Source organism: Myotis myotis, unplaced genomic scaffold, assembly GCF_014108235.1.
Source record: "Myotis myotis isolate mMyoMyo1 unplaced genomic scaffold, mMyoMyo1.p scaffold_m19_p_3, whole genome shotgun sequence".
Taxonomy (NCBI): Eukaryota; Metazoa; Chordata; class Mammalia; order Chiroptera; family Vespertilionidae; genus Myotis; species Myotis myotis.
In genome coordinates, this window is record NW_023416335.1 from 98,189,698 (window position 1) to 98,216,247 (window position 26,550).

The window sequence follows — 26,550 nt, forward strand, 5'->3', positions numbered from 1 at the left end:
GGCCCTTGGCAGAGTTGGTCCTGCCTTTCTTGGCAGGGGAGATGAACAAGGAAAGAGCTGAAGAACCTCCTTCCAATCCCACTCATCTCCTCTGGATGGCAGATGACTCAGTGGCCTGAAGTAGCCTTCAGTTTGGCAGGAGATGAAAGCGGTGGAAGGAACTTCTCTGCAGAGGTTGAGGTACTCAGAGCAGACTAGGTAGACCATCTTGTGGAAGTCTTTTGCTTAAGAGAACCACCAAGGAGATGAGGCACAACAAAGGTAAGCTTTGCCAGGGTTCTTTGCTTCATTGGCACTGACAACAAATAAAGGAAAGAGGATAGAGAAGAGGCAGGCATTGATAATGTATGATGACTGCATTGCTGTGAGAACAAACTAAATCGGAAGTTAGTAAGACCAATTCCTCTCTATGTTTGACAATTACTGGTGCATTTCAATTCCTTTATTGAACCCTTGATACTTAAATCAGTATTGTGAGTTGAGAAAGGACATATGCAGGAGACTAACCAGCTGACCAACAAGGTGGATGGGAAAGAAACTCACAAACATCCCTTGGGTGAGGAAAAAAGCCTGAAGCAGAAGGTTTGAAGAGCACGTCAACAATGATTTTGCTAACACTAGGGAATATGTGAGGTTTCCTCCCAGATACCTTGAATGCCAGGTCAGCTATATCTTGAAGTCAAATGGCATTCACAAACAGGGGGAGCACTCAAAGAGCACTGAAAATTATTGTGAGGGAGAATTCCATCCATGACCAAACATCTCCATGTAGAGACAGATCAGCAGTTACTGACTGAAGTACAGGAATAAACAATGAAACAAGAGGAGACTAAACCAGAATACCCCGCCATTTTAAGCACAGCACTGGAGAAATTCTACCAAGAATATGTGGCTTCACTCTCTTGTTTCCTCTTTATACTCTCGACTCTCCTCTGTGCCAGGGTAGGACACTACCTGCCCTTTTTTGACACTGCTCCTCTTTTGCTGAACTCAAGCATCAAGATGGTACAAATTCCCCAGGTAGAGTCTTTGGTTCCCCTGGGAAGGCTTTGGAGAAAGGTTTGACACTACCAGCCATCTCTTCACCTCCCAAACTACCAACTATATAGAGGAGAGAGAAGCATCCCAAGATCTTTCATTATGAAGAACCCAGCAGCTCCATTGCTGGGCTCTGGTCTGGCCCCTCACCCACTGAGGGCCACTCCGATCCTCCTCACCCAACTGCGAGCTGACGCCTACATGGCCGATCCTAGGGCTGAGGCCACTGCACCTGCACTGTGAGGGTTAGCATTTTAACATGAATTTTGGAGGTACACAGCAGGTCTTAAGTGAAAATAAGGATAAAATAAGTGGTGGTGATAAAACTATGAGATCTATTTATAGTGTTCCACATAAATTTCCTTTAAAATTTACACTGTTTTTCATTACATAAACCCCTGACTTTCTTAATTTGAATTGTTTTATTCTTTTCCTTTCTTCTACTTTCTCCTTTTCTCTCTCATGTTTTTATTCTCACACTAGAGGCCCGGTGCACGAAATTCATGTGCGCGAGTGCGCGCGCGCGCGCGTGTGTGTGTGTGTGTGTGTGTGTGTCCCTCAGCCGAGCCTGCACCCTCTCCAATCTGGGACCCCTCGAGGGATGTCCAACTGCCCGTTTAGGCCCGGTCCTGGTGGGATCGGGCCTAAATGGGCAGTCATGTATCCCTCTCACAATCCAGGACTGCTGGCTCCTAACTGCTCGCCTGCCTGCTTGCCTGATTTCCCCTAACCTCTCCCCTGTTAGCCTGATCGACGCTTAACTGCTCCCCTGTCAACCCGATTGCCCCTAACTGCCCTCCCCTGCTGGCCCAGTCACCCCTAACTGCCTTCCCCTGCCAGCCTGGTCGTCCCCAACTGCCCTCCCCTGCTGGCCTGGTCACCTCTAACTCCCCTCCCTTGGCAGCCTGATTGCCCCCAACTGCCCTCCCCTGCTGGCCCGGTCAACCCTAACTGCCCTCCCTTGGCAGCCCGATTGCCCCTGACTGCCCTCCCCTGCTGGCCTGGTCGCCCTCAGCTGCCCTCCCCTGCTGGCCTGGTCGCCCCTAACTGCCCTCCCCTGCCGGCCTGGTCGCCCCTAACTGCCCTCCCCTGCCAGCCTGGTTGCCCCCAACTGTCCTCCCCTGCAGGCCTGGTCGCCCCTAACTGCCCTCCCCTGCTGGCCATCTTGTGTCCACATGGGGGTGGACATCTTGTATGTTGGAGTGATGGTCAATTCGCATATTATTCTTTTATTAGATAAGATGCCTTCATCTGTGCATCCAAAGGCATTACTTCTTTAATGGTGTCACTAAGCCCAAATAGTTTGACTCTTTTCTTTAGCTAATTACAAGTGTTATTTTTATATCTGCTGCAATGTTGGTAGAAAATCAATGTCTTCACTCTCCTTCAATAATAACAATAAGGATAATAATAATGAACCTCTGTTTAGCTCATGAAGCACCAGGTAGCCATTGTGCTACGTCAGCTATTTTCATCTGAAGACACACATAAACTAATTACTAAAATTCTGGGGCACACCAAAAAATGTTCTAATTTTTGCTGATATGACAAAAAAATAGATATAATTCTTATTGATTTACCAAAAAAAAAAAAAAAAAATAGTAACTGCCTACTCTTTTTGCTCCAAAGTGACTTTTAAAAAAATCAAGTGCCTATATTTGTATATAAGGATTTCTGATACCAAGAATTAATAAATCAGGCACAACCTTATTATGTGTTGTGACCAATAAGATGTAACACTCTTATATGATCTCTATATTTATGGTTCAAACGAAGGCATTCATACCCGATGGCTGTTGTCATTTTTTTTTTTTATTGGCAATCTAAGGAAAAAGAGGTTAGTGTTCCTGACTAATTAGTCAGATATTGGATCTTTTAAAAATTCTGTGGCACACTGGTTGAAAATCTTTGTGCTAAGTGCTTTACATGCATTAAATGTCACCAGAGTCCTGTGAAGTTAGGTAGTGATGAGGAAACTAAGGATTAAAGGTGTAAATAATATTTTCAAGATTTTATAGGTAATATGCATTGTTAGGTTTCAAACAGAGGCAGTATTTGCTATGCTTATTGCCTCTATTTTAGAAATCTTAAGAATTTAATTTGCTGCTATCTTAAATTCTAACTATAGTCTCATTGAAATTAAGATATGGAAATAGCATCATGTGTTCATAGCTTCTGTGGTAACTTTGCCAAGCATTTAGCACACTTAACTTTGGATATTTAAATTTATTGAAGTTTTGATTCTTAAGCCCTTAGAAGTCTACTTACTAGACTTCTAAGTTAGTCACTCAGTATTTCCTCTCCACTTAGCATATAGCATGAAGTTCAGTGGCATGATTTATATTGCATGTCATCATCTGCCCCTGCCTCTCTGGTGACAGTTTTTTTCGCCATAAGCTGTACATTCTCTCGTCATAATAAACTAGTATTTTTACTTTCAGGAATTTAACATACTCTTATGGCTCTGAGGTGCTGCACATGTTTTTTAGGGTTGTTTAGGAACTATATTATTGATCACCTATTGAGACAATATCTAATGTATGTATATATGTGTGGTTTTTTAATTTTTATTTTTTTATTTTTGTCTCTGTACTATTCAGAGTGATAATGGGGCCCAAAAGATAATTACTGCTTCTGGACCAAAAAGGAGATATTCACAGGCTGATGTGGGCTACCTTCAAGAAAATCTGTACATACCTATTTGTATCTGACCAAGTGTATTTTTATTTCTGTTTGTTTATTTATTTTGATTTTGGAGAGGAAGGGGGAGGGAGAGAGAGAGACAGAAACATCAATGTTGAGAGAGAATCATTGATTGACTGCCTCCTGCATGTCCCCCAGTGAGAATCCAGCCCACAATATGGGCATGTTCCCTGATTGGGAATCGAACTGTGTCCTTTTGGTTCATAGGTTGACACTCAACAACTGAGCCGCACCAGCCAGGCTAAACAACTGTATTTTAAATGGGAGGCAACAGGAGAGGGGCAGGGTTGTGAAGGAGGAGCAGGGGAAGACCATTAACTAGGTTACCAGGTAGATAGACATTTGATCCCACCTCGGTCAAGGTAACACTGGAACATAGTAGAGATATTGGACTGGGAAAATGACTGTTGTGAGTAGCTTCTGAATGCTCCACAGCAGTGCCCAAAGTAGAGGACTCATCATAGCAGTGTTCTAGGGATGACTTGCCTAGAAATCTAGCACTGTGTATTTGGAGAGTTGTGGTTGTCTATTAAGATTTTAGAGTATAGTTCAGCAACATTTTTGGATGATCTTAAAAACCCTGAAAAATTTCTAAATACCTAATGGAGAGGAGAAGGAGATTAATTTTAAACATTTATTTCTAGGTGTTGGTTGGGATCTCAAGTGTCCAAACCTAGTGATAGTATGCTGGGACGTAGTAGGATTGAAAAGATGATTCTTTTCTAAAAATTTCAAATTCTATTAAGAGACCAATATGTAAATTAAAAATTACTAAATATCCCTAGCCAGTTTGGCTCAGTTTTTAGAGCATCGGCCCTTGGACTGAAGAGTCTCTGGTTCAATTCTAGTCCAGGTTATGTACCTAGGTTGCAGGCTTGATCCCCAGCCCAGGTCAGGGTGTGTTCTGGTGGCAACCAATCAATGTTTCTCTCTCTCTGTCTCCCCCCCTCCCTTCTTCTCTCGTTCTAAAAAAAATGAATGGAAAAAAATATACTTGGGTGAAGATTAACAACCAAAAATATACTAAATAGTGTGATCAGGCCTTTGTGGTTTCATTTACTTGAATTCAAATCCTGGCACTGCTTTTTTTCTCTTGTGATCTAGAGTAAAAATATGTATTAGAATACGATATCACAAAGGAGATGATAAATTATTTGCAGGAGTAAGAAAAGACTTTCAGATGGAGGATTCTCTTGAGATTGGCCTTGAAGAGTGAGCAGAAGTTTATGGAGTAGGCAGGATGGAGCAAGGGCATTCTAGTACTGGAAGTTTGAATTGGTACAGTATATTTAAAATAGTATCTCCTTCTAGGAGTGTTTTTCTCTTTCAAAAAATCAGTACTTAGTCTTTAGGATTTAGCTTAAGCTTCTGTCATTTCCATTTTTTCTTGTATCCATTAGCACCTTGTAAATACATTAATCTCAACAATCTTAGGAGTCACATTTTTGAAATGTATTGTGGTTTGCAAAACTGCAATTTGCAAAATCAAGGTCTCTAGACACTAAGGGGTAGGGAGAAGAAAAGAAATAAAAACAATGACTTAATCATGTATATATTTATATATAAGTACATAAAGAAAGTTCTGGAAACAGCTGTTACCAAAACAAACCAGAATCACTTGTTGCTTGTTTGCACCAAATATAATGTCACTAGAGGCCCAGTGCACGACATTCGTGCACTGGAGGGTATGAGGGTCCCTCAGTCTGACCTGCACCCTTTCCAATCTGGGAGCCCTCAGGGGAGCCCTCTCCAATCTGGGATTTTCTGTCTGTCTTTGCAATCATACGAGCGAATTGTCTGAGACCCCAACTCAGTTTGGTTTGTTGCTCACAGAATAATAGAGGCATTTTTTTTTCTTTGCTTCATTGGTGGAGATTTCCTGGAAGTTTTAAGATATCTTCCCTTTAATTTTTCCTAGACACTCCGATTTTACTTATATCTCTCACCTTTGCTTTCCCTCCACCCCTCACCACAATAGTAGCTTGCTCCAGACTTGCTTTGCTCTAGTGCAGTGGTTCTCAACCTTCTGGCCTGTTAAATACAGTTCCTCATGTTGTGACCCAACCATAAAATTATTTTCATTGCTACTTCATAACTGTAATGTTGCTACTGTTATGAATCATAATGTAAATAGCTGATATGCAGGATGGTCGTAGGCGACCCCTGTGAAAGGGTCGTTTGACTGCCAAAGGGATTGCGACCCACAGGTTGAGAACAGCTGCTCTAGTGTCTAGGAGATCTGTCTGCCACCAGAACTACGATTCCCAGCATTCCTGGTGCTCCCTGCACTCTTGGTTTTCCCTTCCTGCTCTGTCTCCTTCCCATGGCCTCCCACTTTGCCAAGTCCTCCAAGTCACCAGCTCTCCCTCTTTGCTCTCTGTTTGGTGGCTTGCGAAGCCAAGTTCCCCAAGCTGCTCCACTCTCCGCTGGCTATCCTGCTCTGCTCTCCACCTGGTGGCTTGGGGGGAGCGACCGAGAGAGCCACGTCCCCCCAAGCCGTCAGCTCTCCTGCTCTGCTCTCCCGCTCTGCTCTCTGCATGGCACCTGTGTGTGCAAATTAACCCACCATATTTGTCGGGTTAATTTGCATACTCACTCCTGATTAGCTGGTGAGTGTAGCGGAGGGACGGTCAATTTACATGCTTCTCTTTTATTATATAGGATAGTAGTTAGCAGTTTTGGTTAGGTATGCTGTTAGGCTGTTGAGTGTTACTATTTAATAAGAACTCTTGGTGGGGAGAGAAAAAACACTATTACATTAAATGTACACATTAATTATGGGTTATATGTGATTTCAGGAATGTTAAAACCTGCAAAATATTTCTTAGAATAAAGGAAATACAGCATTCTCAATTAATAAAATAACTCCATGACATAGCCATTTCTGTCCCATTATACACATGAGAAAAGTGAAGCTGAGTGAATTTGAAACTAAGGACTTTGGGCAATGTGGAGCAAGAAGTTTCGAATGAGTGAAGCAATATTTTCATTCCATGTCAGTTGGTATTCTCTTCCCCTTTCAGTATTTTTGTGTGTGTGTTTCTTTCCTAAAACAACAGGATTGGTCAAAGAGGACAGCTTGTTTAGTGGTTAAATATAGTATATGATCATGGGTGCTTTCTTTAGTGCCAGCTTGTACCTGCTCCTTTTAGGCCATTTGTAGCCATTTATAACTATGAACTAATGTACTTCACTTTCAGTATTTAGAGTTATGAGTTAATGTGTAAAATGCTATTTGAGTCAAATTCATTTTATTATCCTGGTTTTCTATAAAGAGGTTGGCCTTTGTGGTATGTCTAATCTGAATTCATACCTTGGGTCTGCCTTTTGTTTGGTTTATGACTGACTGACTTTGAGCCAAGTATTACATCATTGAACCTCTGTTTCTCTTTCTTTATAATTCCATCTCTATATCTATATCCTTCATATATGTATGAATATATATTCATATGTACATAAATATATGTATGAATATATATTCATATGTATATAAATATATATATGAAAGCAAAATAAAGGATATTGTATTTTGTTTTATTTCTCAAAAGGGAAATGTGTATATGAATTATATATATGACCGATCATTATATGACTACTAGAGGCCCGGTGGACAAAAATTTATGCACTCGGGGGGGAGAGGGGGTCCCTCAGCCCGGCCTGTGCCCTCTTGCAGTCTGGGACCCCTCGAGAGATAACGACCTGCTGGCTTAGGCCTGCTCCTGGGTGGCAGAGGGCAGGCCCAATCCCTAGATGCAGCCCCTGGTTGGGCTCAGAGCAGGGCCGATTGGGGGATTGGAGCGCCGCCCCCTGTCATGCACAGAGCAGGGCGGATCTGGAGGTTGCGATGCCACCCTCAGTCACGCTCAGGGTACGGCTGATTGGGGGGTTGGGGCACCGACCCCTGTCACACTCAAGGCAGGGTCGATAGGGAAGTTGCAGCGCCACCCCCTGTCACGCACAGAGCAGGGCGGATCAGGGGGTTGGGGCGCTGCCCCCTGTCATGCACAGAGCAGAGCGGATCTGGAGGTTGCGATGCCACCCCTAGTCACGCTCAGGGTACGGCCGATTGGGGGGTTGGGGCACCGCCCCCTGTCCCACTCAAGGCAGGGTTGATAGGGAAGTTGCGGCGCCACCACCTGTCACGCACAGAGCAGGGCGGATCAGGGTTTGGGGCGCTGCCCCCTGTCACGCACAGAGCAGGGCCCATCAGGGGGGTTGGGGCTCCATACCCTGTCACACACAGAGCAGGGCTGATCAGGGGGTTGAGAAGCTCCCCACTGTCACTCACAGAGCAGGGCCCATCAGGGGGGTTGGGGCACCGCACCCCGTCACACACAGAGCAGGGTGGATCAGGGGGTTGGGGCGCTGCCCTCTATCACCCACAGAGCAGGGCCAATCAGGGGGTTGGGGCACCACCACTGTCACACTCAGGGCAGGGCCGATGGGGAGGTTATGGCACTACCCCGTCACACACAGAGCAGGGCCCGGGGGGTGGGGGGTTGGGGCGCCGCCCTCTATCACCCAAAGAGCAGGGCCAATCAGGGGGTTGGGGCGCTGCACCCTGTCACACACAGAGCAGGGCCGATCAGGGGGTTAGGGCGCTCCACCCTGTCACACACAGAGCAGCAGGGCGATCAGGGGGTTTGGGCGCTGCCCCCTGTCACGCTGATCCAGGTGCCAGGAGTCATATTACCCTTTTACTATATAGAATAGAGGCCTGGTGCACGGGCGGGGGCCGGCTGGTTTGCCCTGAAGGGTGTCCTGGATCAGGGTGGGAGTCCCCACTGGGGTGCCTGGCCAGTCTGGCTGAGGGGCTGAGGGCTGTTTTCAGGCTGATGGGTGACTGAAGCTCCCAACCACTCCTTTTTTTCTTTTTTCTTTTTTTATTCTGGGCCAGCTTTAGCTCTGAGGCCTTGGCTGCTGAAAACAGGTTTCTGGCCTTTGTTTACCGTCTGTATTTGATACAATGTTGCAGTCCTGCTGGCTGAAGCCCGGCTGAGTAAAGCAGATTTCTGGGTTTTTTTTAGCTTCTATATTTGAACATAGTTGCTTAGAGTTGCAGCTGAGAGGCCGGCAAGTCAGGCGGGGAACGTTGGAGTCCTCCGTCACTGAAGCAAGCAAGCCTCCCTGTTCGCATCAGCTGCCTGGCTGCCGGCCACCATCTTGGCTGGCAGTTAATTTGCATATCTCCCTGATTAGCCAATGGGAAGGGTAGTGGTCGTACGCTAATTCCCATCTTTCTCTTTTATTAGATAGGATTTCTGCTACTATTCTGAATGTTCATTTAGCACACTGCTATTCAAAATGTGGACAACAGATCAGGTTGCATATTTGTGAAATGTTTGTTGGTCCTGGTCTAAGATGAGATAAGGAGCTTGTGCCAGAATTTAAATCAGTTTTGTCAATAAAAACACTTTGTATTTCAAGTAACTTTTTTTTCTTGATGAAGGAAACAGTATGTTGATTCATGTTGTAATTCAGTCTCCTAGTGGCTGGTTCCTTGAGCAGCATGAAGTAACCTGAGAGTACTTTTGGGGTACATTTTGAACAAAGCTTATTTTAATTCCCATTACTTTTTTTCACTTGTAGTGTTAGAAAGGTTTGCTATTGTGAGTGAAAGGAATATTGATTTTAGTCTTGGATTTTAATCTTGTCTTTGTTACTAATTGGGCAATTCATTTAAGTCTTCTGGACCTTATTTTGTCTAACTTAAAATAAAGATTGGGTTAAATAATATCTGTGGTCCTTTTAGACTTTAACATACTAATAATTTATGATTTGTAAATAGTATCTTTTATTTCCTGTTTTTAAGAAGCAGAGCATAGTCTGATATTAAAGTAGATGATAGGATACCATGAGATAGAAACATGCTTTAAGAAGCTTTTTCAGTGGAAATAGATTTTTTTTAAGCTTCTATCTACCAGATATTAAGAAGTTGGTTCTAAAGATAAAATGATTAAGAAACTGTTTTTTATTCATAAGTGGTAATCTTCTGGGGGGAGATAGATGTTTAAGTTTTTCTTTTATATACAGGGTGGTGCAAAAGTAGGTTTACAGTTGTTTGTAAACTATAATACAATATTTATAAATAATACAATAATCCTATATAATAAAAGGATAATATGCAAATTGACCCTAACAGTGGAACGACTGGGAATGACCAATTGCTATGATGTGTACTGACCACCAGGGGGCAGACACTCAATGCAGGAGATGCCCCTTGGTGGTCAGTGCTCTCCCACAGAGGGAGCTCTGCTCAGCCACAAGCTTGGCTGACGGCTGCGAGCGCAGCGGCAGTGGTGGGAGCCTCTCCTGCCTCCTCAGCAGTGCTAAGGATGTCCGACTGTGGCTTAGGTGGGGAGCAGGTCTAAGCCGTCAGTTGGACATCCTCCGAGGGCTCCCAGTCTGCCAGAGGGATGTCTGACTGCCAGCTTATGCCCAATCCCCTGGGAAGTGGGCCTAAGCTGGCAGGTAGACATCTCCTGTGTGGCCCTGGACTGCGAGAGGGCGCAAGCCTGGCTGAGGAACCCCCCCTCCCCCGAGTGCACAGATTTTTGTACACCAGGCCTCTAGTCTATATATATAAAAGGCTAAGTGACCATCGACCAACCGATACATATGATGTGCACTGACCACCAGGGGGCAGACGCTAATCACAGGAGCTGCCGAGCTGTGGTGACTTGGCAGTGGCGGTTCTCAGGTGATGCACCCTGGAACCAGAGAGGAGGGAACCCAATTCCTCTTGGTGCCTCACTATTCCACCTTTGGCCATGGGTGCACAAATCAGTGCACCGGGCTGCTAGTCTATATAATAAAAGCCTAAGCGACCATTACAGTAGAACAACCAGAACGACCAGTTGCTATGATGCGCACTGACCACCAGGGGGCAGACGCTTAATGCAGGAGCTGCCCCCTGGTGTTCATTGCGCTCCCACGGGGGGAGCCCGCTCAGCCAGAAGCCGAGCTCACAGCTGGCGAGTGCAGCGGCGGTGGTGGGAGCCTTTCCTGCCTCTGCGGCAGCACTAAGGAGCAGCAATCCGAGCAGTAAGGAGTAGCGAGCAGGCAGGTGGTAAGGAGCGAGGGCTCCCGGACTGTGAGAAACGCAGGCTGGGTTGAGGGACACCCTCCCCCCGCAGTGCATGAATTTCATGCACCAGGCCTCTAGTTAATAAATAATAATATAAGAGTAAACTCTGTTACACATACTTACAACTTTAAACCTACTTTTGCCTCACCTTGTTCTTGCAAATATGTATAAGTAATAGGTGATATGTTAATGATATAGACACAAATGTTTAAAAAGGAGGCTGTGAGAAATGAATTCTCTAGAACAATAGTAGGCAAATGCTTTCCTTAAAGATCCAGGAATTTTAAGTTTTGTGGGCCATATGGTGTCTATTGCAACTACTCAACGCTGCAGTTGTCACTGTAAGGCAACACTACCAGTATTTAAAATACATTATTTCGGACACTAATTCTCTGGCACCAATTAAATGTTCTAGAATTTAATTTAATTCTGATACTAACTACCTGGAATTAGTGCAAAGCCAACAGCTTAAGGGCTCAATTCCACAAGACTGCCTTTACTTAAATGCCAGCTGCAGCAGGTGGGCTGCCTGCTTTTCTGCCTGTCTGACTACAACCCCACCCTCAGGTTTGATAATTTGCTAGAGTCACAGAACTCAGGAAAGCATCATACTTACAATTAGTTTTATTATAAAGGATACAGCCAAATAGAATAGACATATAGGACAAGGTATTGGAGGTAGGAGAGTTGGTGCACAGAGCTTCCAAGCCCTTTCTGGGCAACCTCCCAGCACATAGATGTGTTCAGCAATTTGGAGCTCCCTGAACCTCTTAATTTAGAGTTTTTATGAAGTCTTCATTATGTAGGCTTGATTGATTGAATCATAGGCTACATAATTGAATTCAGTTTCCAGCATTCTAGTTACATGCTTGGTCTTTCATTGGCCAGGTCCTGTCTTGGAACTATCTAAAGCAGCGGTTCTCAACCTGTGGGTCGAGACTCCTTTGGGGGTCGAACGACCCTTTCGCAGAGGTTGCCTAAGACCATCGGAAAACACATATATAATTACATATTGTTTTTGTGATTAATCACTATGCTTTAATTATGTTCAATTTGTAACAATGAAAATACATCCTGCATACCAGATATTTACATTACGATTCATAACAGTAGCAAAATTACAGTTATGAAGTAGCAACGAAAATAATTTTATGGTTGGGGGTCACCACATCATGAGGAACTGTATTAAAGGGTCACGGCATTAGGAAGGTTGAGAACCACTGATCTAAAGGCTGACCATGTTACCTTATTAGCATAACCTTAGGTGTAATCAAAAGGGGCCAATTGTGAATAACACAAGACATTCTTACCTTCATGAAATGTGAAGGACTTTTTGAAGTCCTCTGCCAGGAACTGGGGGCAAAAAATAATAATAATGATAGCTAGCACGTAGTGAACACTGCTATGCTATATGCAAGGAAGTATGCTTACTAATTTTTGTGCATCTTATATAAGGCTTGTAAAAGTCTTATAAAATGAATACCACTTGCCCTCCCGGTGTGGGTCAGTGATTGAGCATCAACCTATGATCCAGGAGGTCTTGGTTTGATTCCCAATTCCTGGTCAGGACACATACACAGTTTGCGGGCTTGATCCCCAGTGTGGGGCATGCAGGAGGCAGCTGATGGATTATTCTCTCTCATTGTTGATGTTTCTATCTCTCTCTCCCTCTTCCTTCCTGTCTGACGTCAATAAAAATATTTTTTTAGAAATGAATACCACTATTATTTCCTTTTATACAGATGAGAAAACTGAACAGGTTAAATAATTTGCTCATCTAGCACTAATAAAAGGGAGAACCCAAATCCATATAATGGCAAAATCCATACTCTTAACTACTACTCTATATTTCTTTGTTTACCAACTCATATACAGGGTGTCCCAAAAAATGTATATGTATTTTTGTTACTTTAACAGTGTATCCTTTAATACTTTAACAGTTGATAGCTCAATTTTGAAAGTGAAATGCATTTTAATAAACTCTGCCTTTATAATTATTCAAAGTATGTGCATACAGTTTTTGGGACACTATATATATATATTTTTATTTTTTTATTTTTTTTTAAAGATACTTGATGAGTAACCAAGGAAATTTTTCCACACAAATACCCTGGTTACTGATGTTTTAATATCAATTGAGAAAGACTTCACTTTTCAGACATTAATTCCTCTTAGCTCCTGTGATTAAGGAGGTTTGAACATTATCTACCAGATAACTACTGCTAGCTGTTACTGTGCTGAATGACCACAATTTTTGTCATATTTCTTAATGATATTTCATCTTTTCATCTAATCTGTTGTCATTAGAATGCTGTTTTCCTTCTGTCATTTTTATTTTGAGTCTCTTGTTTTTAGTGAAAGGAATTAGAGCTTTGGGTTTGAGTTTTAACATTTTGACTAAGAGAACCTTTAATTAGGCAGGTTCCACATTATGAGAGCTGTCTCTTGTTAAAATTGCTATGTAATAGAGGTCAAAGCATAATCATTTAAAAACATTAGTTTTCTGCCTCTTATTTTATTATTTTATTTTATTTTTTAATTTTATTTTGCCACAGCATAAATTGTCTCCTGTTCTTGCTGGAGACTTCACAATGGAATGAATAATCATGCTCACAACAATGTATCAACTTATCTTGCTAATTTTATGTCTTAGTATGTATGAAGTTTCAAATGTTCATAAAGATGAACATTTGGAAGGCCTCTAACTAGGCGAAGGCTTCTAAAATTGAGAATGGCCAGAACCATTTTAACAGGGATGCAGGGGATTTAGGTTATCAAAGCTTGTGACTGCAAACTTAGGGTAAGGGAGTAAAGTCAATTCTCATAAAGAGAACTGACTTTATGAATACATGCAGAAATGATGAAAATTAGGATAATGGAAATATAATCTAGTATTTTAGGGATAAAAGGAAAGCAAAATTTATAAGAACCAAAGTGGAGCTCATTTGTTTTTATCAGTAACCACAGATAAGTGAGTACTCTCATCTTTAAACATAAAGGGCAGTTACTTAAATATGTTTATACTAGAGGCCCAATGCATGAAATTTGTGGAAGGGGCTCCACCCTCTCAGCCACGGCAGCTTACCTCAGCCCTCACAGCCCCTGCTTCATCCAGGGGGGATCGGGCCTAAGTCGGCAGGCAGACATTCCCTGAGGGGTCCCAGATTGTGAGAGGGCACAGTCTGGGCTGAGGGACCCCCTCCGCCCCAGTGCATGAATATCTTGCAACAGACCTCTAGTATAATAATATGAGTAAACTGTGTCTCACAACTAAACCTACTTTTTCCCACTCATGTATTTTCAAAATGATCTGCAATGAGCATATACACTATTAAAATAAGAAAATATACGCACATGTGAGTATAGATCAGCCGTGGGCAAACTACGGCCCGCGGGCCGGATCCGGCCCGTTGGAAATGAATAAAACTAAAAAAAAAAAAAGACCGTACCCTTTTATGTAATGATGTTTACTTTGAATTTATATTAGTTCACACAAACACTCCATCCATGCTTTTGTTCCAGCCCTCTGGTCCAGTTTAAGAACCCATTGTGGCCCTCGAGTCAAAAAATTTGCCCACCCCTGGTATAGACACACACACACACACACACACACACACACACTTATCTATTTAAGAGTGACCTTCCTAATACAAATCTGTTATATACACAAATCATGGTCAAAAGTATGGTTTTCTAATGTGCCTGTATAATGTAAATAATTCGTGAGTTAAAGACATATATTTCAAACTTATATTCTTTTGCCTAATAATCAGTTTTATGAAAAACTAAAATTTTTTTCTATCCCTTGTCAACCAAATATTTCTGAAATTGTTATAAAAAACTTTTTACCTACTAACAGTGGAAGCTGAGTATTATGAAGCTATAATTTAAAGTTGCATTCATTGTTGTAATTTCTGGCAGTATAACTCTCTATCTCTACTGTCAGATGCTTGTATGTTGTGGTATGTACTAATGAAAGGGTTTTCTAGTATCCTATAAGTTACAGATTTTTTTGCTTTCTGCCAATTCCAAAAGATCTTATTATAATGAAACCAGTGAGATACAATAAGGTACCTTTTTCTGAGTGCTTTTTGGCTTATTTTTACTTCTTTTTTTTAATAGACACACCTCCAGCTTCATGCTTATCAGATATTTTTCAGTGTGGACTTGATAGAGTCATCTAACTAAAAATGCACATATCTTCCCTTACTATAGAATTAGTGAAATATTGTAAATGCTGATTCTAACAAAAAACAAAAATGTAGTAAAATTTTAAAAAATTTATTTATAAGAATAACATTTGAGCCCTGGCAGGTGTGTCTTAGTGGTTAGATCATCAGCCTGCACACCAAAGGGTCGCAGGTTCAAATCCTGGTCAAAGGCACATTCCTGGCTTGCAGGTTCAATCCCATGCCCTTGTCTGTTCGGGGCATGAGGGAGGCAACCAATGGATGTGTCTCTCTCATGTTGATGTTTCTCTTTCTCTCTCCTTCCTCCCTTCTACTGTACCTAAAATCAATGAAAAATATCCTCAAGTGAGTATTAACAAGAAAAAAAAGAATAATTTTTGAAAATGTTTTTGATTGAGAGGTATTTAATCCATTATTTGTGTTCCCTCCCTGACTCAGGGATGACAAAACTGTATAATGTGGGCAGACTGTGGAACCTCAGAGGGAAGGTTGGGAAGGATGGGTGGGTGGGAAGAGATCAACCAGAGAAACTTGTATCACTGACAATAGAGTGGTGAAGGCCAGGGGCAGGGATAGAGTCAGGCTAGAAGAGGTCAATGGGGAAAAAGGGGACTTATGTAATACTTTCAACAATAAAGATTAAAAAAAGAAAGAAAAAGAGTGGGCATAGAAATTGAGTTTTCTATTTTATTAGTTTTAATTAGTACTTTAATAAAATAATGTTTTAACACTTATTATTTTAGTTTTTTTAAGCAGCTCACAATTTTAAAATGTGAATACACTTTGAGAATTAAAATACATTCAATAGTTAAAATGAATTGTGTTCACTTTGACTGAAATGCTGTTTTACTGGTAAGCTAAATACCTTGAGGTTAATTCTAAGCCATGTTCTCATCTCTTTCAGTTGTGCGTTTTCTTCCTACATGAACATTGCCTAAGATACAAACCTCTGTGAACAAGTTTCTTCTGTAAACTTGGTATATAGTGCAGTGATTAAGCATGTGGCCACTACTTGTTGAGTACTTATTTGCTGGGCACTGTGATGGCTCAAAGAAATTAAATACATGGTTTTTACTTAGGTCAAATTAATTTAGTTGTAGACAGATAATGAAACAATAACAATTACAGATTGACAAATGCTTTCATAAAGATTGACAAAGTCGTACATGCTTAGGAAATGGCACTGAATTGGGGATGTGGGTTAGATAATGCTTTCTTTTAAGAAATAACTCTTGGGCTGAATTCTGTTAGCCAGATCAAGGGGATTAAAAAGGGTATTTCAAACATGTGCAGAAGCTTAGAGAACTTGGCCTTTTCTTTCTTTAATCTGTTTCTTCATCATTAGTTCATTTTTCATAAAAATGTTTCTTTGTAAGACCACCATTTCTCTTCAGTATTCTCTTTTACCTCCTCTTTGAAATATAAGTGCCTTTTCATTCTCTATAGTTCAATGTACATCAAGATGAGCAAAGAACTTGACATTCTCTAGATATTTTGTTTCCATATCACTTTTAAATCATCTTCTTTCAATAATTCCTCTCAGTTTGAAATTTGTGCCATAGCTGCTTTATTACACTGGACCCTATTTTTATTGCCATTGTCTATTAACCTATAGTATATCTCTGAAGGTCTTTTGTTATCTGGCTCACTATTTTCCTTTGTAGTCTAGCTTTCTCGTTAGCATCATGGATAATTTCATCTCACAGGTAAATGTCCCCTGTATAGCAGGCTTCTCAATTCATCCCTGCTCCAACAACTTGTGTTATCATGCCACTATAGCCACCAGCTTACATGGCCAGACATCCAACCTTGGCATCACCAGATCTGTTTTAAAAATTTGGATGCTATAATTACCTATTCTGATACCAACATACCTTTCTGTGTTTCATTCCCCGTAACCTGATTTATACCTTTATTGAGACATCTAGTTTATTAAAGTCTCTTTAGTTCATTCTTCTTTCTATCAAATTCAGATCTAATTGAATACTATTTCAGTTATATACATATGTGAGAGTCTTTGGCTTATTTGACCTTGGCACTCTTATTTTTTGATAATCTCATGAAAACATACATATGTATGCCGAAACCGGTTTGGCTCAGTGGATAGAGCGTCGGCCTGCGGACTGAAAGGTCCCGGGTTCGATTCCGGTCAAGGGCATGTACCTGGGTTGCGGGCACATCCCCAGTGGGAGATGTGCAGGAGGCAGCTGATCGATGTTTCTCTCTCGTCGATGTTTCTGACTATCTATCTCTCTCTCTTCCTCTCTGTAAAAAATGAATAAACTCTATTTAAAACAAACAAACAAACAAAAAAACCCCACATACATATGTATGTTCTCTATACTAGCTGGCAATCCTGAGGGTAAAAAATTACATAATAATCTTGATTGGGTTATTAGAAACTCATGTTCTTCAACCTTTTCTGGCTTCTTAGTATCTCTCAATAATTTAAATTTTTTTTTAATTTTGGTGTATATGCTCTCAGACTTTTTTCAGTGTATATAAAGACTTGTGATCAGGTATACTTGGGATGAGATAAATTCACATATTATATATTTGGTAATGATCTTCCATTATTCATTCATTCCCCATTCTCAATAATGAAATAATACCCATTAACTACTTGTAATCTAGAATATCAATATTGTAGAAGCTCCCTGTGTGTTACTTTCCAATTCCATTTTTCCTCATCTTCCTTAAAGTAAACTAATTTTGTGAATGTTATATTTATCATTCTTTCTTTTTACATGATTTTTTTTTAAAATATGTGTTCCTCAACCATTTGTTATTATTTAATTGATTTAAAAAACAAGCTTTATATAAATGGAAGCCTACATGTGAATGTTTCTGAGTTTTTTGATTCAACATCATAAACTGTCTTTCATTTAACCGTCTTTCTTAAACCTCACAACAACGCTATGAGATAATAGATGCTATTATTATCCACACTTTACAGGTGTAGAGGCTGAGCACATATTTATGTTTAAGTAACTTGCCTAAGGTTATACATACAGTATGTGTCAGTCTAGATTATAACACAGGAAGTCTATCTCAAAGTCCAGACACCTGTTATACAGCGTTTACATTCACTAGTAATCAGGGCAATGTAAATTAAACTACGGTGCCTGCCACTCATGGATATATCTGTATCTATCTTCTTTTTGTCTCTCTCTATTTACATATATTTAAAATACCATGCAGTACCATCTCACACCTGTCAGAATGGCTATCACCAATAAATCAACTAACGACAAGTGCTGGCGAGGATGCGGAGAAAAAGGAACCCTCATGCACTGCTGGTGGGAATGCAGACTGGTGCAGACACTGTGGAGAACAGTATGGAGTTTTCTCAAAAACTAAAAATGGAACTCCCATTTGACTCAGTGATCCCACTTCCAGGAATATATCCCAAGAAACTAGAAATACCAACCAGAAAGGACATATGCACCCCTATGTTCATAGCAGCACAATTCACCATTGCTAAGATTTAGAAACAGCCTAAGTGCCCTTCAGTAGATGAGTGGAATAGAAAACTGTGTACATCTACACAATGGAATACTATGCCGCTATAAAAAAGAAGGAATTCTTACCATTTGCAACAGAATGGATGGAACTGGAGAGCATTATGCTAAGCGAAATAAGCCAGTCAGAGAAAGATAAATATCACATGATCTCACTCATTTGTGGAATATAATGAACAACATAAACTGATGAACAAAAACAGATCCAGAGACAGAGAAGCATTGATCAGACCGTCAAACCTCAGGGGGAATGTAGAGGAGGGTGCGGGTAAGGGGGAGAGATCAACCAAAGGACTTATATGCATGCATATAAGCCCAACCGATGGACACAGACAACAGGAGGGTGAGGGCATGAGTGGGGGGATGGGAGGGCTATGGGGCAATAAGGACACATATGTAATACCTTAATCAATAAAAAAATAAAATTAAAAAATAAGCAAATAAAAAAATACCAACAGATTATCTGCAGAGGACTGATAATCAGATGGACAGCACATTTCTTATCAGCAACTTTGGAGTCCACAAGATAGTGCACTGATAAAAGGGCTAAGGGAAAATAATTTTAAATTTAGAAATGCTCTATCCAGATAGATTAACATTTTATTTTATATTTATTTTTTTTAAAAATATATTTTACTGACTTTTTACAGAGAGGAAGGAAGAGGGACAGAGAGCTAGAAACATCGATGAGAGAGTAACATCGATCAGCCGCCTCCTGCACACTCCCCACCGGGGACGTGCCCGCAACCAAGGTACATGCCCTTGACCGGAATCGAACCTGGGACCTTTCAGTCCACAGGCCGACGCTCTATCCACTGAGCCAAACCGGTTACGGCAAGATAGATTAACATTTTAGAATAAGATAGAAATAAATACAATATCAGGTACACAGGGACTCAAACTGTCCTGTCCATTGATCATTGCTAAATTGCTAATGATGTATGTATGCTAGCAAGAAGATCAGTGAACCAAGATAAAATAGTGAAATACAGGATACAATGATGCACAAAGAAAGCAATAAAACATGTTAAATCTAATTTTTAAAATTACATGGAAGTTGTCAGAGATAACTGTGTAGAGGAGAACAAAATAATAAGGTATAGCTCTGGTCCTGTTTGTGAGAAGGATAGATATACTTGCTAAGGTTAGATTTGTCTAGGAAAAATAATTGATAATAATAATACTGCCTATAACTTACTAAGCATTTAGAATATATTAGATATTTTGTAAATATTTTACATGGATTATAAGATATATACTATCTGTCTATCATCTATCTATCTATCTATCTATCTATCTATCTATCTTTAATATGACCATGCACTTTATTTCCCTCCCTTTTAGACAATTAGTGTTTTAATTGTGCATTCCAATTCTCTATCAAGCTATTACTCTGAGGAGGATATCTCTCTGCCTGTTGTTAGATATTAGGCCTGTACAGTGTACATAGTGGTCTGAAAAAATTACTGTCAACTATCCTAATGGGTATAGTATTGTCTGCTCTGCTTTTTTTATAGCTTTCTGAGCATTTTCATCTACCACCAGGTAAACACAACCCCATCCGGAATCAGTGTCTGTCTGTTTCTGTCAAGACCCATTTGTAGCACTCAGAGCTGCTAGCATCAGTCTGATTTGCCATCTATGACCAGGTCTTCCCACTAGGCAGTTTGCCACATGGCCATCTGCAGTCTCTGTCTCTCTTGTTGGTTAACAGAACAACAGAACAGCTCTTACTGGCATTTTGTGCAAGAGGAACTTCAGCCCATCTCTGCATTGCTGCAGTGTCTATTCATTTCATGAGCCCATGTGACCAAGTTCAGTGAGGACATAGGGTTACCTGCTTGTCGATTGCGGTCAGTTCTGAATCTGAAAGATTTCTGATGGGCATCAACATGTCCTACTCTAATGCACAGCACAGATTTCCCTCAGTGGTTTCTATAGAGTCATGCTCTATATCAGTGATGGCGAACCTTTTGAGCTCGGCGTGTCAGCATTTTGAAACACCCTAACTTAACTCTGGTGCTGTGTCACATATATAAATTTTTTGATATTTGCAACCATAGTAAAACAAAGATTTATATTTTTGATATTTATTTTATATATTTAAATGCCATTTTCCAAAGAAAAATCAACCAAAAAAATGAGTTTGCGTGTCACCTCTGACACATGTGTCATAGGTTCGCCCTCACTGCTCTATATAGTTATTCCTTTAATAGTCGAGGTTTATATTTCCCTCTGCCCTGATTATAGGGCCAGTAAAGATCCCAACTTAGGGGCTTTTACCATTGTTTAAGTCTTCATTACTGCTAGGAAAACCACATGCAATTCAGCCATTCAGCTCTTACCATTTGCAGCCTCATCTATCCAATTGATTTCTTGTCACCTCTTCTTATATGGGTAACTAGAGGCCCGGTGCATGAAAATTCGTGCACTGCAGGGGGTTCCCTCAGCCTGGCCTGCCCCTTCTCACAGTTCAGGAGCCCTCAGGGGATGTCCTACTGACGGCTTAGGCCAGCTCCCCACGGTGTTTTCATCATCATGGACTCCAGTCCCTTCACCACAAAAAAATGACAACTTTCTTTAGACATTTTCAAGATGTCTCTTTCATAGGATATGACATTTCTTTATTTTTTTTTTTTATCCTCACCTGAGGATATTTTTCCATTGATTTTTAGAGAACGTGGAAGAGAGAGGGAAAGACAAAGAAATATCAGTGTGAGAGGGACACTTTAATTGGTTGCCTTCTGCATGATCCCTGACCTGGGCCCCGGCCAGGGAGGAGCCTGCAACCTAGGTACGTGCCCTTGAACGGAATCGAACCAGAACCCTGCGGTCTGCAGGCTGAGGCTCTATCCACTGAGTCAAACCAGCTAGAGCAGGATATGACATTTCTTAACCCCTCCAGCAACAGACCTCCATTTTTTCCTCCAGGAGTGAGGTAGAAAAACCTTCAATCTACTTCTTGGATTCTTATTATCCAAGTTACCAAGAACACCAAGAGTGGCATACTGGGAGCTTAGCCAATGAGCAGTCAGAAAAGGTGTTTCCTGTGTAGCTCATGTGCAGAGGCGGATCTTCCGGCACACCACAGCTGCCAGGCTCTCTTTGGCCCTCGCAGCCGCTGGGGATGCCAGGCCCTCTTCGGCCCTGGTGGCCTCCACCGCTCTTCAGCCCTCGCAGCCGCTGCGGCTTTGTCCAGAAGGACATCCGGAAGATGTCCAGTCTAATTAGCATAATACCCTTTTATTAGTATAGACTAGAGGCCCAATGCACAAAAATTTGTGCACTCGGGGGGGAGGAGGGGTCCTTCAGCCCGGCCTGTGCCCTCTCGCAGTCTGCGACCCCTCGGGAGATAACAACCTGCTGTCTTAGGCCTGCTCCCGGGTGGCAGAGGGCAGGCCCAATCCCTAGGTGCAGCCCCTGGCTGGGCTCAGAGCAGGGCCAATTGGGGAGGTTGCGGCGCCACCCCCTGTCACGCACAGAGCAGGGCCCATCAGGGGGTTGGGGCTCCGTACCCTGTCATGCACAGAGCAGGGCCAATCAGGGGGTTGGGGCGCTGCCCCCTGTCACGCACAGAGCAGGGCCCATCAGGGGGGTTGGGCCTCCGTACCCTGTAAAGCACAGAGCAGCGTCAATCAAGGGGTTAGGGAGCCCCCCACATCATGCACAGAGCAGGGCCGATCAGGGGGTTGAAGAGCTCCCCCCTGTCACTCACAGAGTAGGGCCGATAGGGGAGTTGGGGCACCACCCCCTGTCACACTCAGGGCAGGGCGCATCACGGGTTTGGGGCGCTGCCACTGTCACACTCAGGTCAGGGCTGATGGGGAGGTTATGGCTCTACCCCATCACACACAGAGCAGGGCCCGTGGGGGGGGGCGGGTTGGGGCGCCGCCCTCTATCATCCACAGAGCAGGGCCAATCAGGTGGTTGGGGCGCCGCCACTGTCACACTCAGGGCAGGGCCAATGGGGAGGTTATGGCTCTACCCCGTCACACACAGAGCAGGGCCTGTGTGGGGGTGGGGGTTTGGGGCGCCGCACACTGTCACACACAGAGCAGGGCTGATCAGGGGGTTGAGACGCCGCACCCTGTCACACACAGAGCTGCAGGGCGATCGGGGTTGGGGAGCTCCCCCCTATCCGGCACAGAGCAGGGCTGATCAGGGGGTTGGGGCGCCTTCCCCCGTCCCGAACAGAGCAGGGCGGATAGGGAGGTTGTGGCCCCGCCCCCTGTCACACACAGAGCCTCAGGGCAATCAGGGAGTTTGGGCGCTGCCCCCTGTCACTCTGATCCCGGTGCCCGGAGGCCCCTCAGCTCCGCTGATCCCGGTGCTGGGCGGCATGAACCTATGTTTTCATTTCCTGTGGGTAAATATCAAGACTAGAACTGCTGGGATATATGGGTAAATGCATGTTTAACATTATAAGAAACTTCCCAAATTGTTTTCAAAAGTAGCTGTATCATTTTGTATTCACACTAAAAAATGTGTGGTAGTTCCAACTGTTTCATATACTCTAGTTGGTATGGCCAGTCTTTTTTATTTGATCTTGTGGGTGTGTATTGTAGCTTAACTAGGGTTTGATTTTCGTTTTTTTTTTAAATCTTTATTGTTGGGAGTATTACAGATGTCCCACTCGCCCCCCCCCCCCCCCCAATGCCCTTCTCCACCTGGTTCCTGCACCACTCTAGGCCTTCACCACCCTAGTATCTGCCCCCCGCTTCTTCTGACTTTCGTCAGTCTGTTTCATGTTTCCATGCCTCTGCTTATATTTTATTCATCAATTAGTTTTGTTCATTAGATTCTTTCTTTATTTTGATTTTTAGATTCAATTGTTGATAGATACGTATTTATTGCCATTTTATTCCTCTATATAGGATAGAGGCCTAGTGCACGGGTGGGGGCCGGCTGGTTTGCCCTGAAGGGTGTCCCGGATCAGGGTGGGGGTCCCACTTGGGTGCCTGGCCAGCCTGGGTGAGGGGCTGATGGCTGTTTGCAGCTGGTCTCATCCCCTTCAGGGTGGGGGTCCCCACTGGGGTGCCTGGCCAGCCTGGATGAGGGAGGGGATGATGGCTGTTTGCAGCTGGTCACACCCCCTTCAGGGTGGGGGTCCCCACTGGGGTGTCTGGCCAGTCTGGAAGAGGGGCTGAGGGCCGTTTTCAGGCTGGCGGGCGACTGAAGCTACCAACCTCTCCTTTTTTTCTTTTTTTTTTTATTCTGGGATTTATTTACCTTCTATGGCTGTCACTGGAGCTGAGAGCCAGCTTTAGCTCTGAGGCCGGCTCCAGCTTCAGGCCTTGGCTGCTGAAAGGAGGAATCTAGGGTTTGTTTGGGTTCTATAATTGCAATATTGTTTCAGTCCTGCTCACTCCAGCTCTGACAGCTGAATGCTGGTATCTGGGTTTTGTTTAGCTTCTATAATTGCAACATTGTTTCTTGGAGTGAAGCTCAGAGGCCGGCAAGGCAGGCAGGGAACCTTGGCTTCCTCCATCACTGGAGCAAGCAAACCTCCTGTTCGATTCAGCTGCCTGGCTGCCGGCCGCCATCTTGGTTGGCAGTTAATTTGCATATCGCCCTGATTAGCCAATGGGAAGCGTGTCCGAGGTATGGTTAATTACCATGTTTGTCTATTATTAGATAGGATGATATGTATGTAACATATGATTTTTCCCATAACATATAGAAGTGCAATGTGTTTGTTAATAAGAACAAAAAGTAGGTAAGTGGTAAAGCTATAATAAGTTAAGGAAATGAATCTAGGTGGTAACTAAAGAAGCAAAGAGATTCAAAAGTGATAAATAAAGTTAATATAACAAAAGATATAATCATATATTTGATATCCTTTATTGGCTCATCCTCCTTAAATGCCAAATAATTATATAAAGTAATAATTATAATAATGTAATGTTGGGCTTATAACATTATAGTATAACATGTATGCATCATGTATAATAGTATCAAAAAAGAAGAAAAATGCAATAGAGCTGGATAGGAATAACGTTTCTATATCTCACTGGAATTAAGTTAGTAGAAATCTGAAGCTGATTTTGATCACTTAAAATGTAAATTATAAGCACTAGAGCAGTGATGGCAAACCTATGACACACATGTCAGAGGTGACACACAAACTCATTTTTTTGGTTGATTATTTTTGTTAAATGGCATTTAAATATATAAAATAAATATCAAAAATATAAGTCTTTGTTTTACTATGGTTGCAAATATCAAAAAATTTCTATATGTGACACAGCACGAGAGTTAAGTTAGGGTTTTTCAAAATGCTGACATGCCGAGCTCAAAAGGTTCGCCATCACTGCCCTAGAGCAATCACCAAGTACATAAGAAAAATAATTAGTGAAAAAAGTAATTAACAAAATGAAATTGCTACATTACAAAATATTCATGTACTTCTAAAGAAAGCAATAAAGTAGAAATTTATCTATATAAAAGCGTAAGTGACTGTCGCAAACAAAACAACTGAACTCCTCCTCCTCCTTCTCCTCCTCCTTCTCCTCCTCCTTCTCCTCCTCCTTCTCCTCCTCCCCCTCTTCCTCCTCCTCCTCCTCCTCCTTCTTCTTCCTCTCCTCTTCCTTCCTCTCTTCCTTCTTCTTTAAGAATACCCTTCTACATTTCATGAATACTAGTTTGGTGGTGATGAACTCCTTTAGCTTTTTCTTGTCTGTGAATCTCTTTATCTGACCTTCAATTCTAAATGAGAGCTTTGCTGGGTACAGTAATCTTGGTTCTAGGTCCTTGCTATTCACCACTTTAAGTATTTCTTGCCACACCCTCTGGCCTTCAAAGTTTCTGTTGAGAAATCAGCTGACAGTTGTATGGGCACTCCCTTGTAGGTAACTAACTGCTTTTCTCTTGCTGCTTTTAAGATTCTCTCTTTGTCTTTAACCTTTGGCATTTTAATTATGATGTGTCTTGGTAAGGGCCTCTTTGGGTTCCTTTTGTCTGGGATTCTCTGTGCTTCCTGGACTTGTAAATCTATTTCTTTCACCAGGTAGGGGAAGTTTTCTGTCATTACTTTTTCCAATGGGTTTTCAATATCTTGCTCTCTCTCTTCTCCTTTTGGCACACCCATAATGTGAATGTTGGTACACTTGAAGTTGTCCCAGAGGCTCCTTACACAGTCTTCATATTTTTGGATTCTTTTTTTCTTTTTGAACTTCTGATTGGGTATTTATTGCTTCCTTATATTCCAAATCACTGATTTTACTCTTGGTGTCCTCTTCTCTACAGTTTATTCCCTATAAATTATTCTTTATTTCAGTTAGTGTATGCTTAATTTCTGACAGGTCCTTTTTCATGTCTTTGATATTCTCACTAAGATCTTTGAAATTCTATCTAAGTCCCTTAAAGCTCTCTTTAATTTCCTTGAGCATCTTTATAACCATTGTTTTGAACTCTGTTTCCAATAGTTTGATTGTTTCCATTTCATTTAGTTCTTTTTCTGGAGATTTCTTCTGTTCTTTCACTTGTATCATGTTTTTTTGTCTCTGCAATTTGGCTGTTTCCCTGTGTTTATTTCTATGTATTAGGTAGAGCTGCTCTGTCTCCTGGATTTGGTAGAGTGGCCTTGAGTAGTAGCTGTCTTGTAGGGCCCAGTGGCTCAGCTTCCCCAGTCACCTGAGCTGGACACTATCAGTGCACCCCTGTATGGGCTATGTGCACTGTCTTCTTGTAGTTGAACCTTGATTGCTATTGGTATCACTGGGAGAAATTGACCTCCAGGCCAGTTGGCTGTGAGGACCAGCTTTGTCTACAGTGGTGTGTAGGAGAAACCCTTATGGAGCAGGACTAGCTTCAGTGGGGCTTTGGTGCTCACCAAATCTGCCCCTGAAGTGTGTCCCTTGTCGATGTGTAGAGTTGTAATCTGGCATGATTTGTCCCCGGGTGTACTGGCTCTGGGGCTCCCTGGGAGTTGCAAAGTCAGCCACTGCTTGTGTCCTGCCTTGGGCTACCTGGCAGGAGCTATAGAGCAATCTGCAAATGGTTGCTACTTGTG

General features: G+C 42.2%; 1 protein-coding gene and 1 pseudogene across 6 annotated transcripts in view; one reads left to right on the top strand and one right to left on the bottom strand.

Annotated features, from left to right (window-relative positions):
• Window positions 1–26,550, top strand: part of NBEA (neurobeachin) — a 1,002,985-nt gene that overhangs the window by 18,651 nt on the left and 957,784 nt on the right. The gene's annotated exons all lie outside the window — the stretch shown is intronic.
• On the bottom strand, window positions 6–20,433 carry LOC118649668 (annotated as a pseudogene).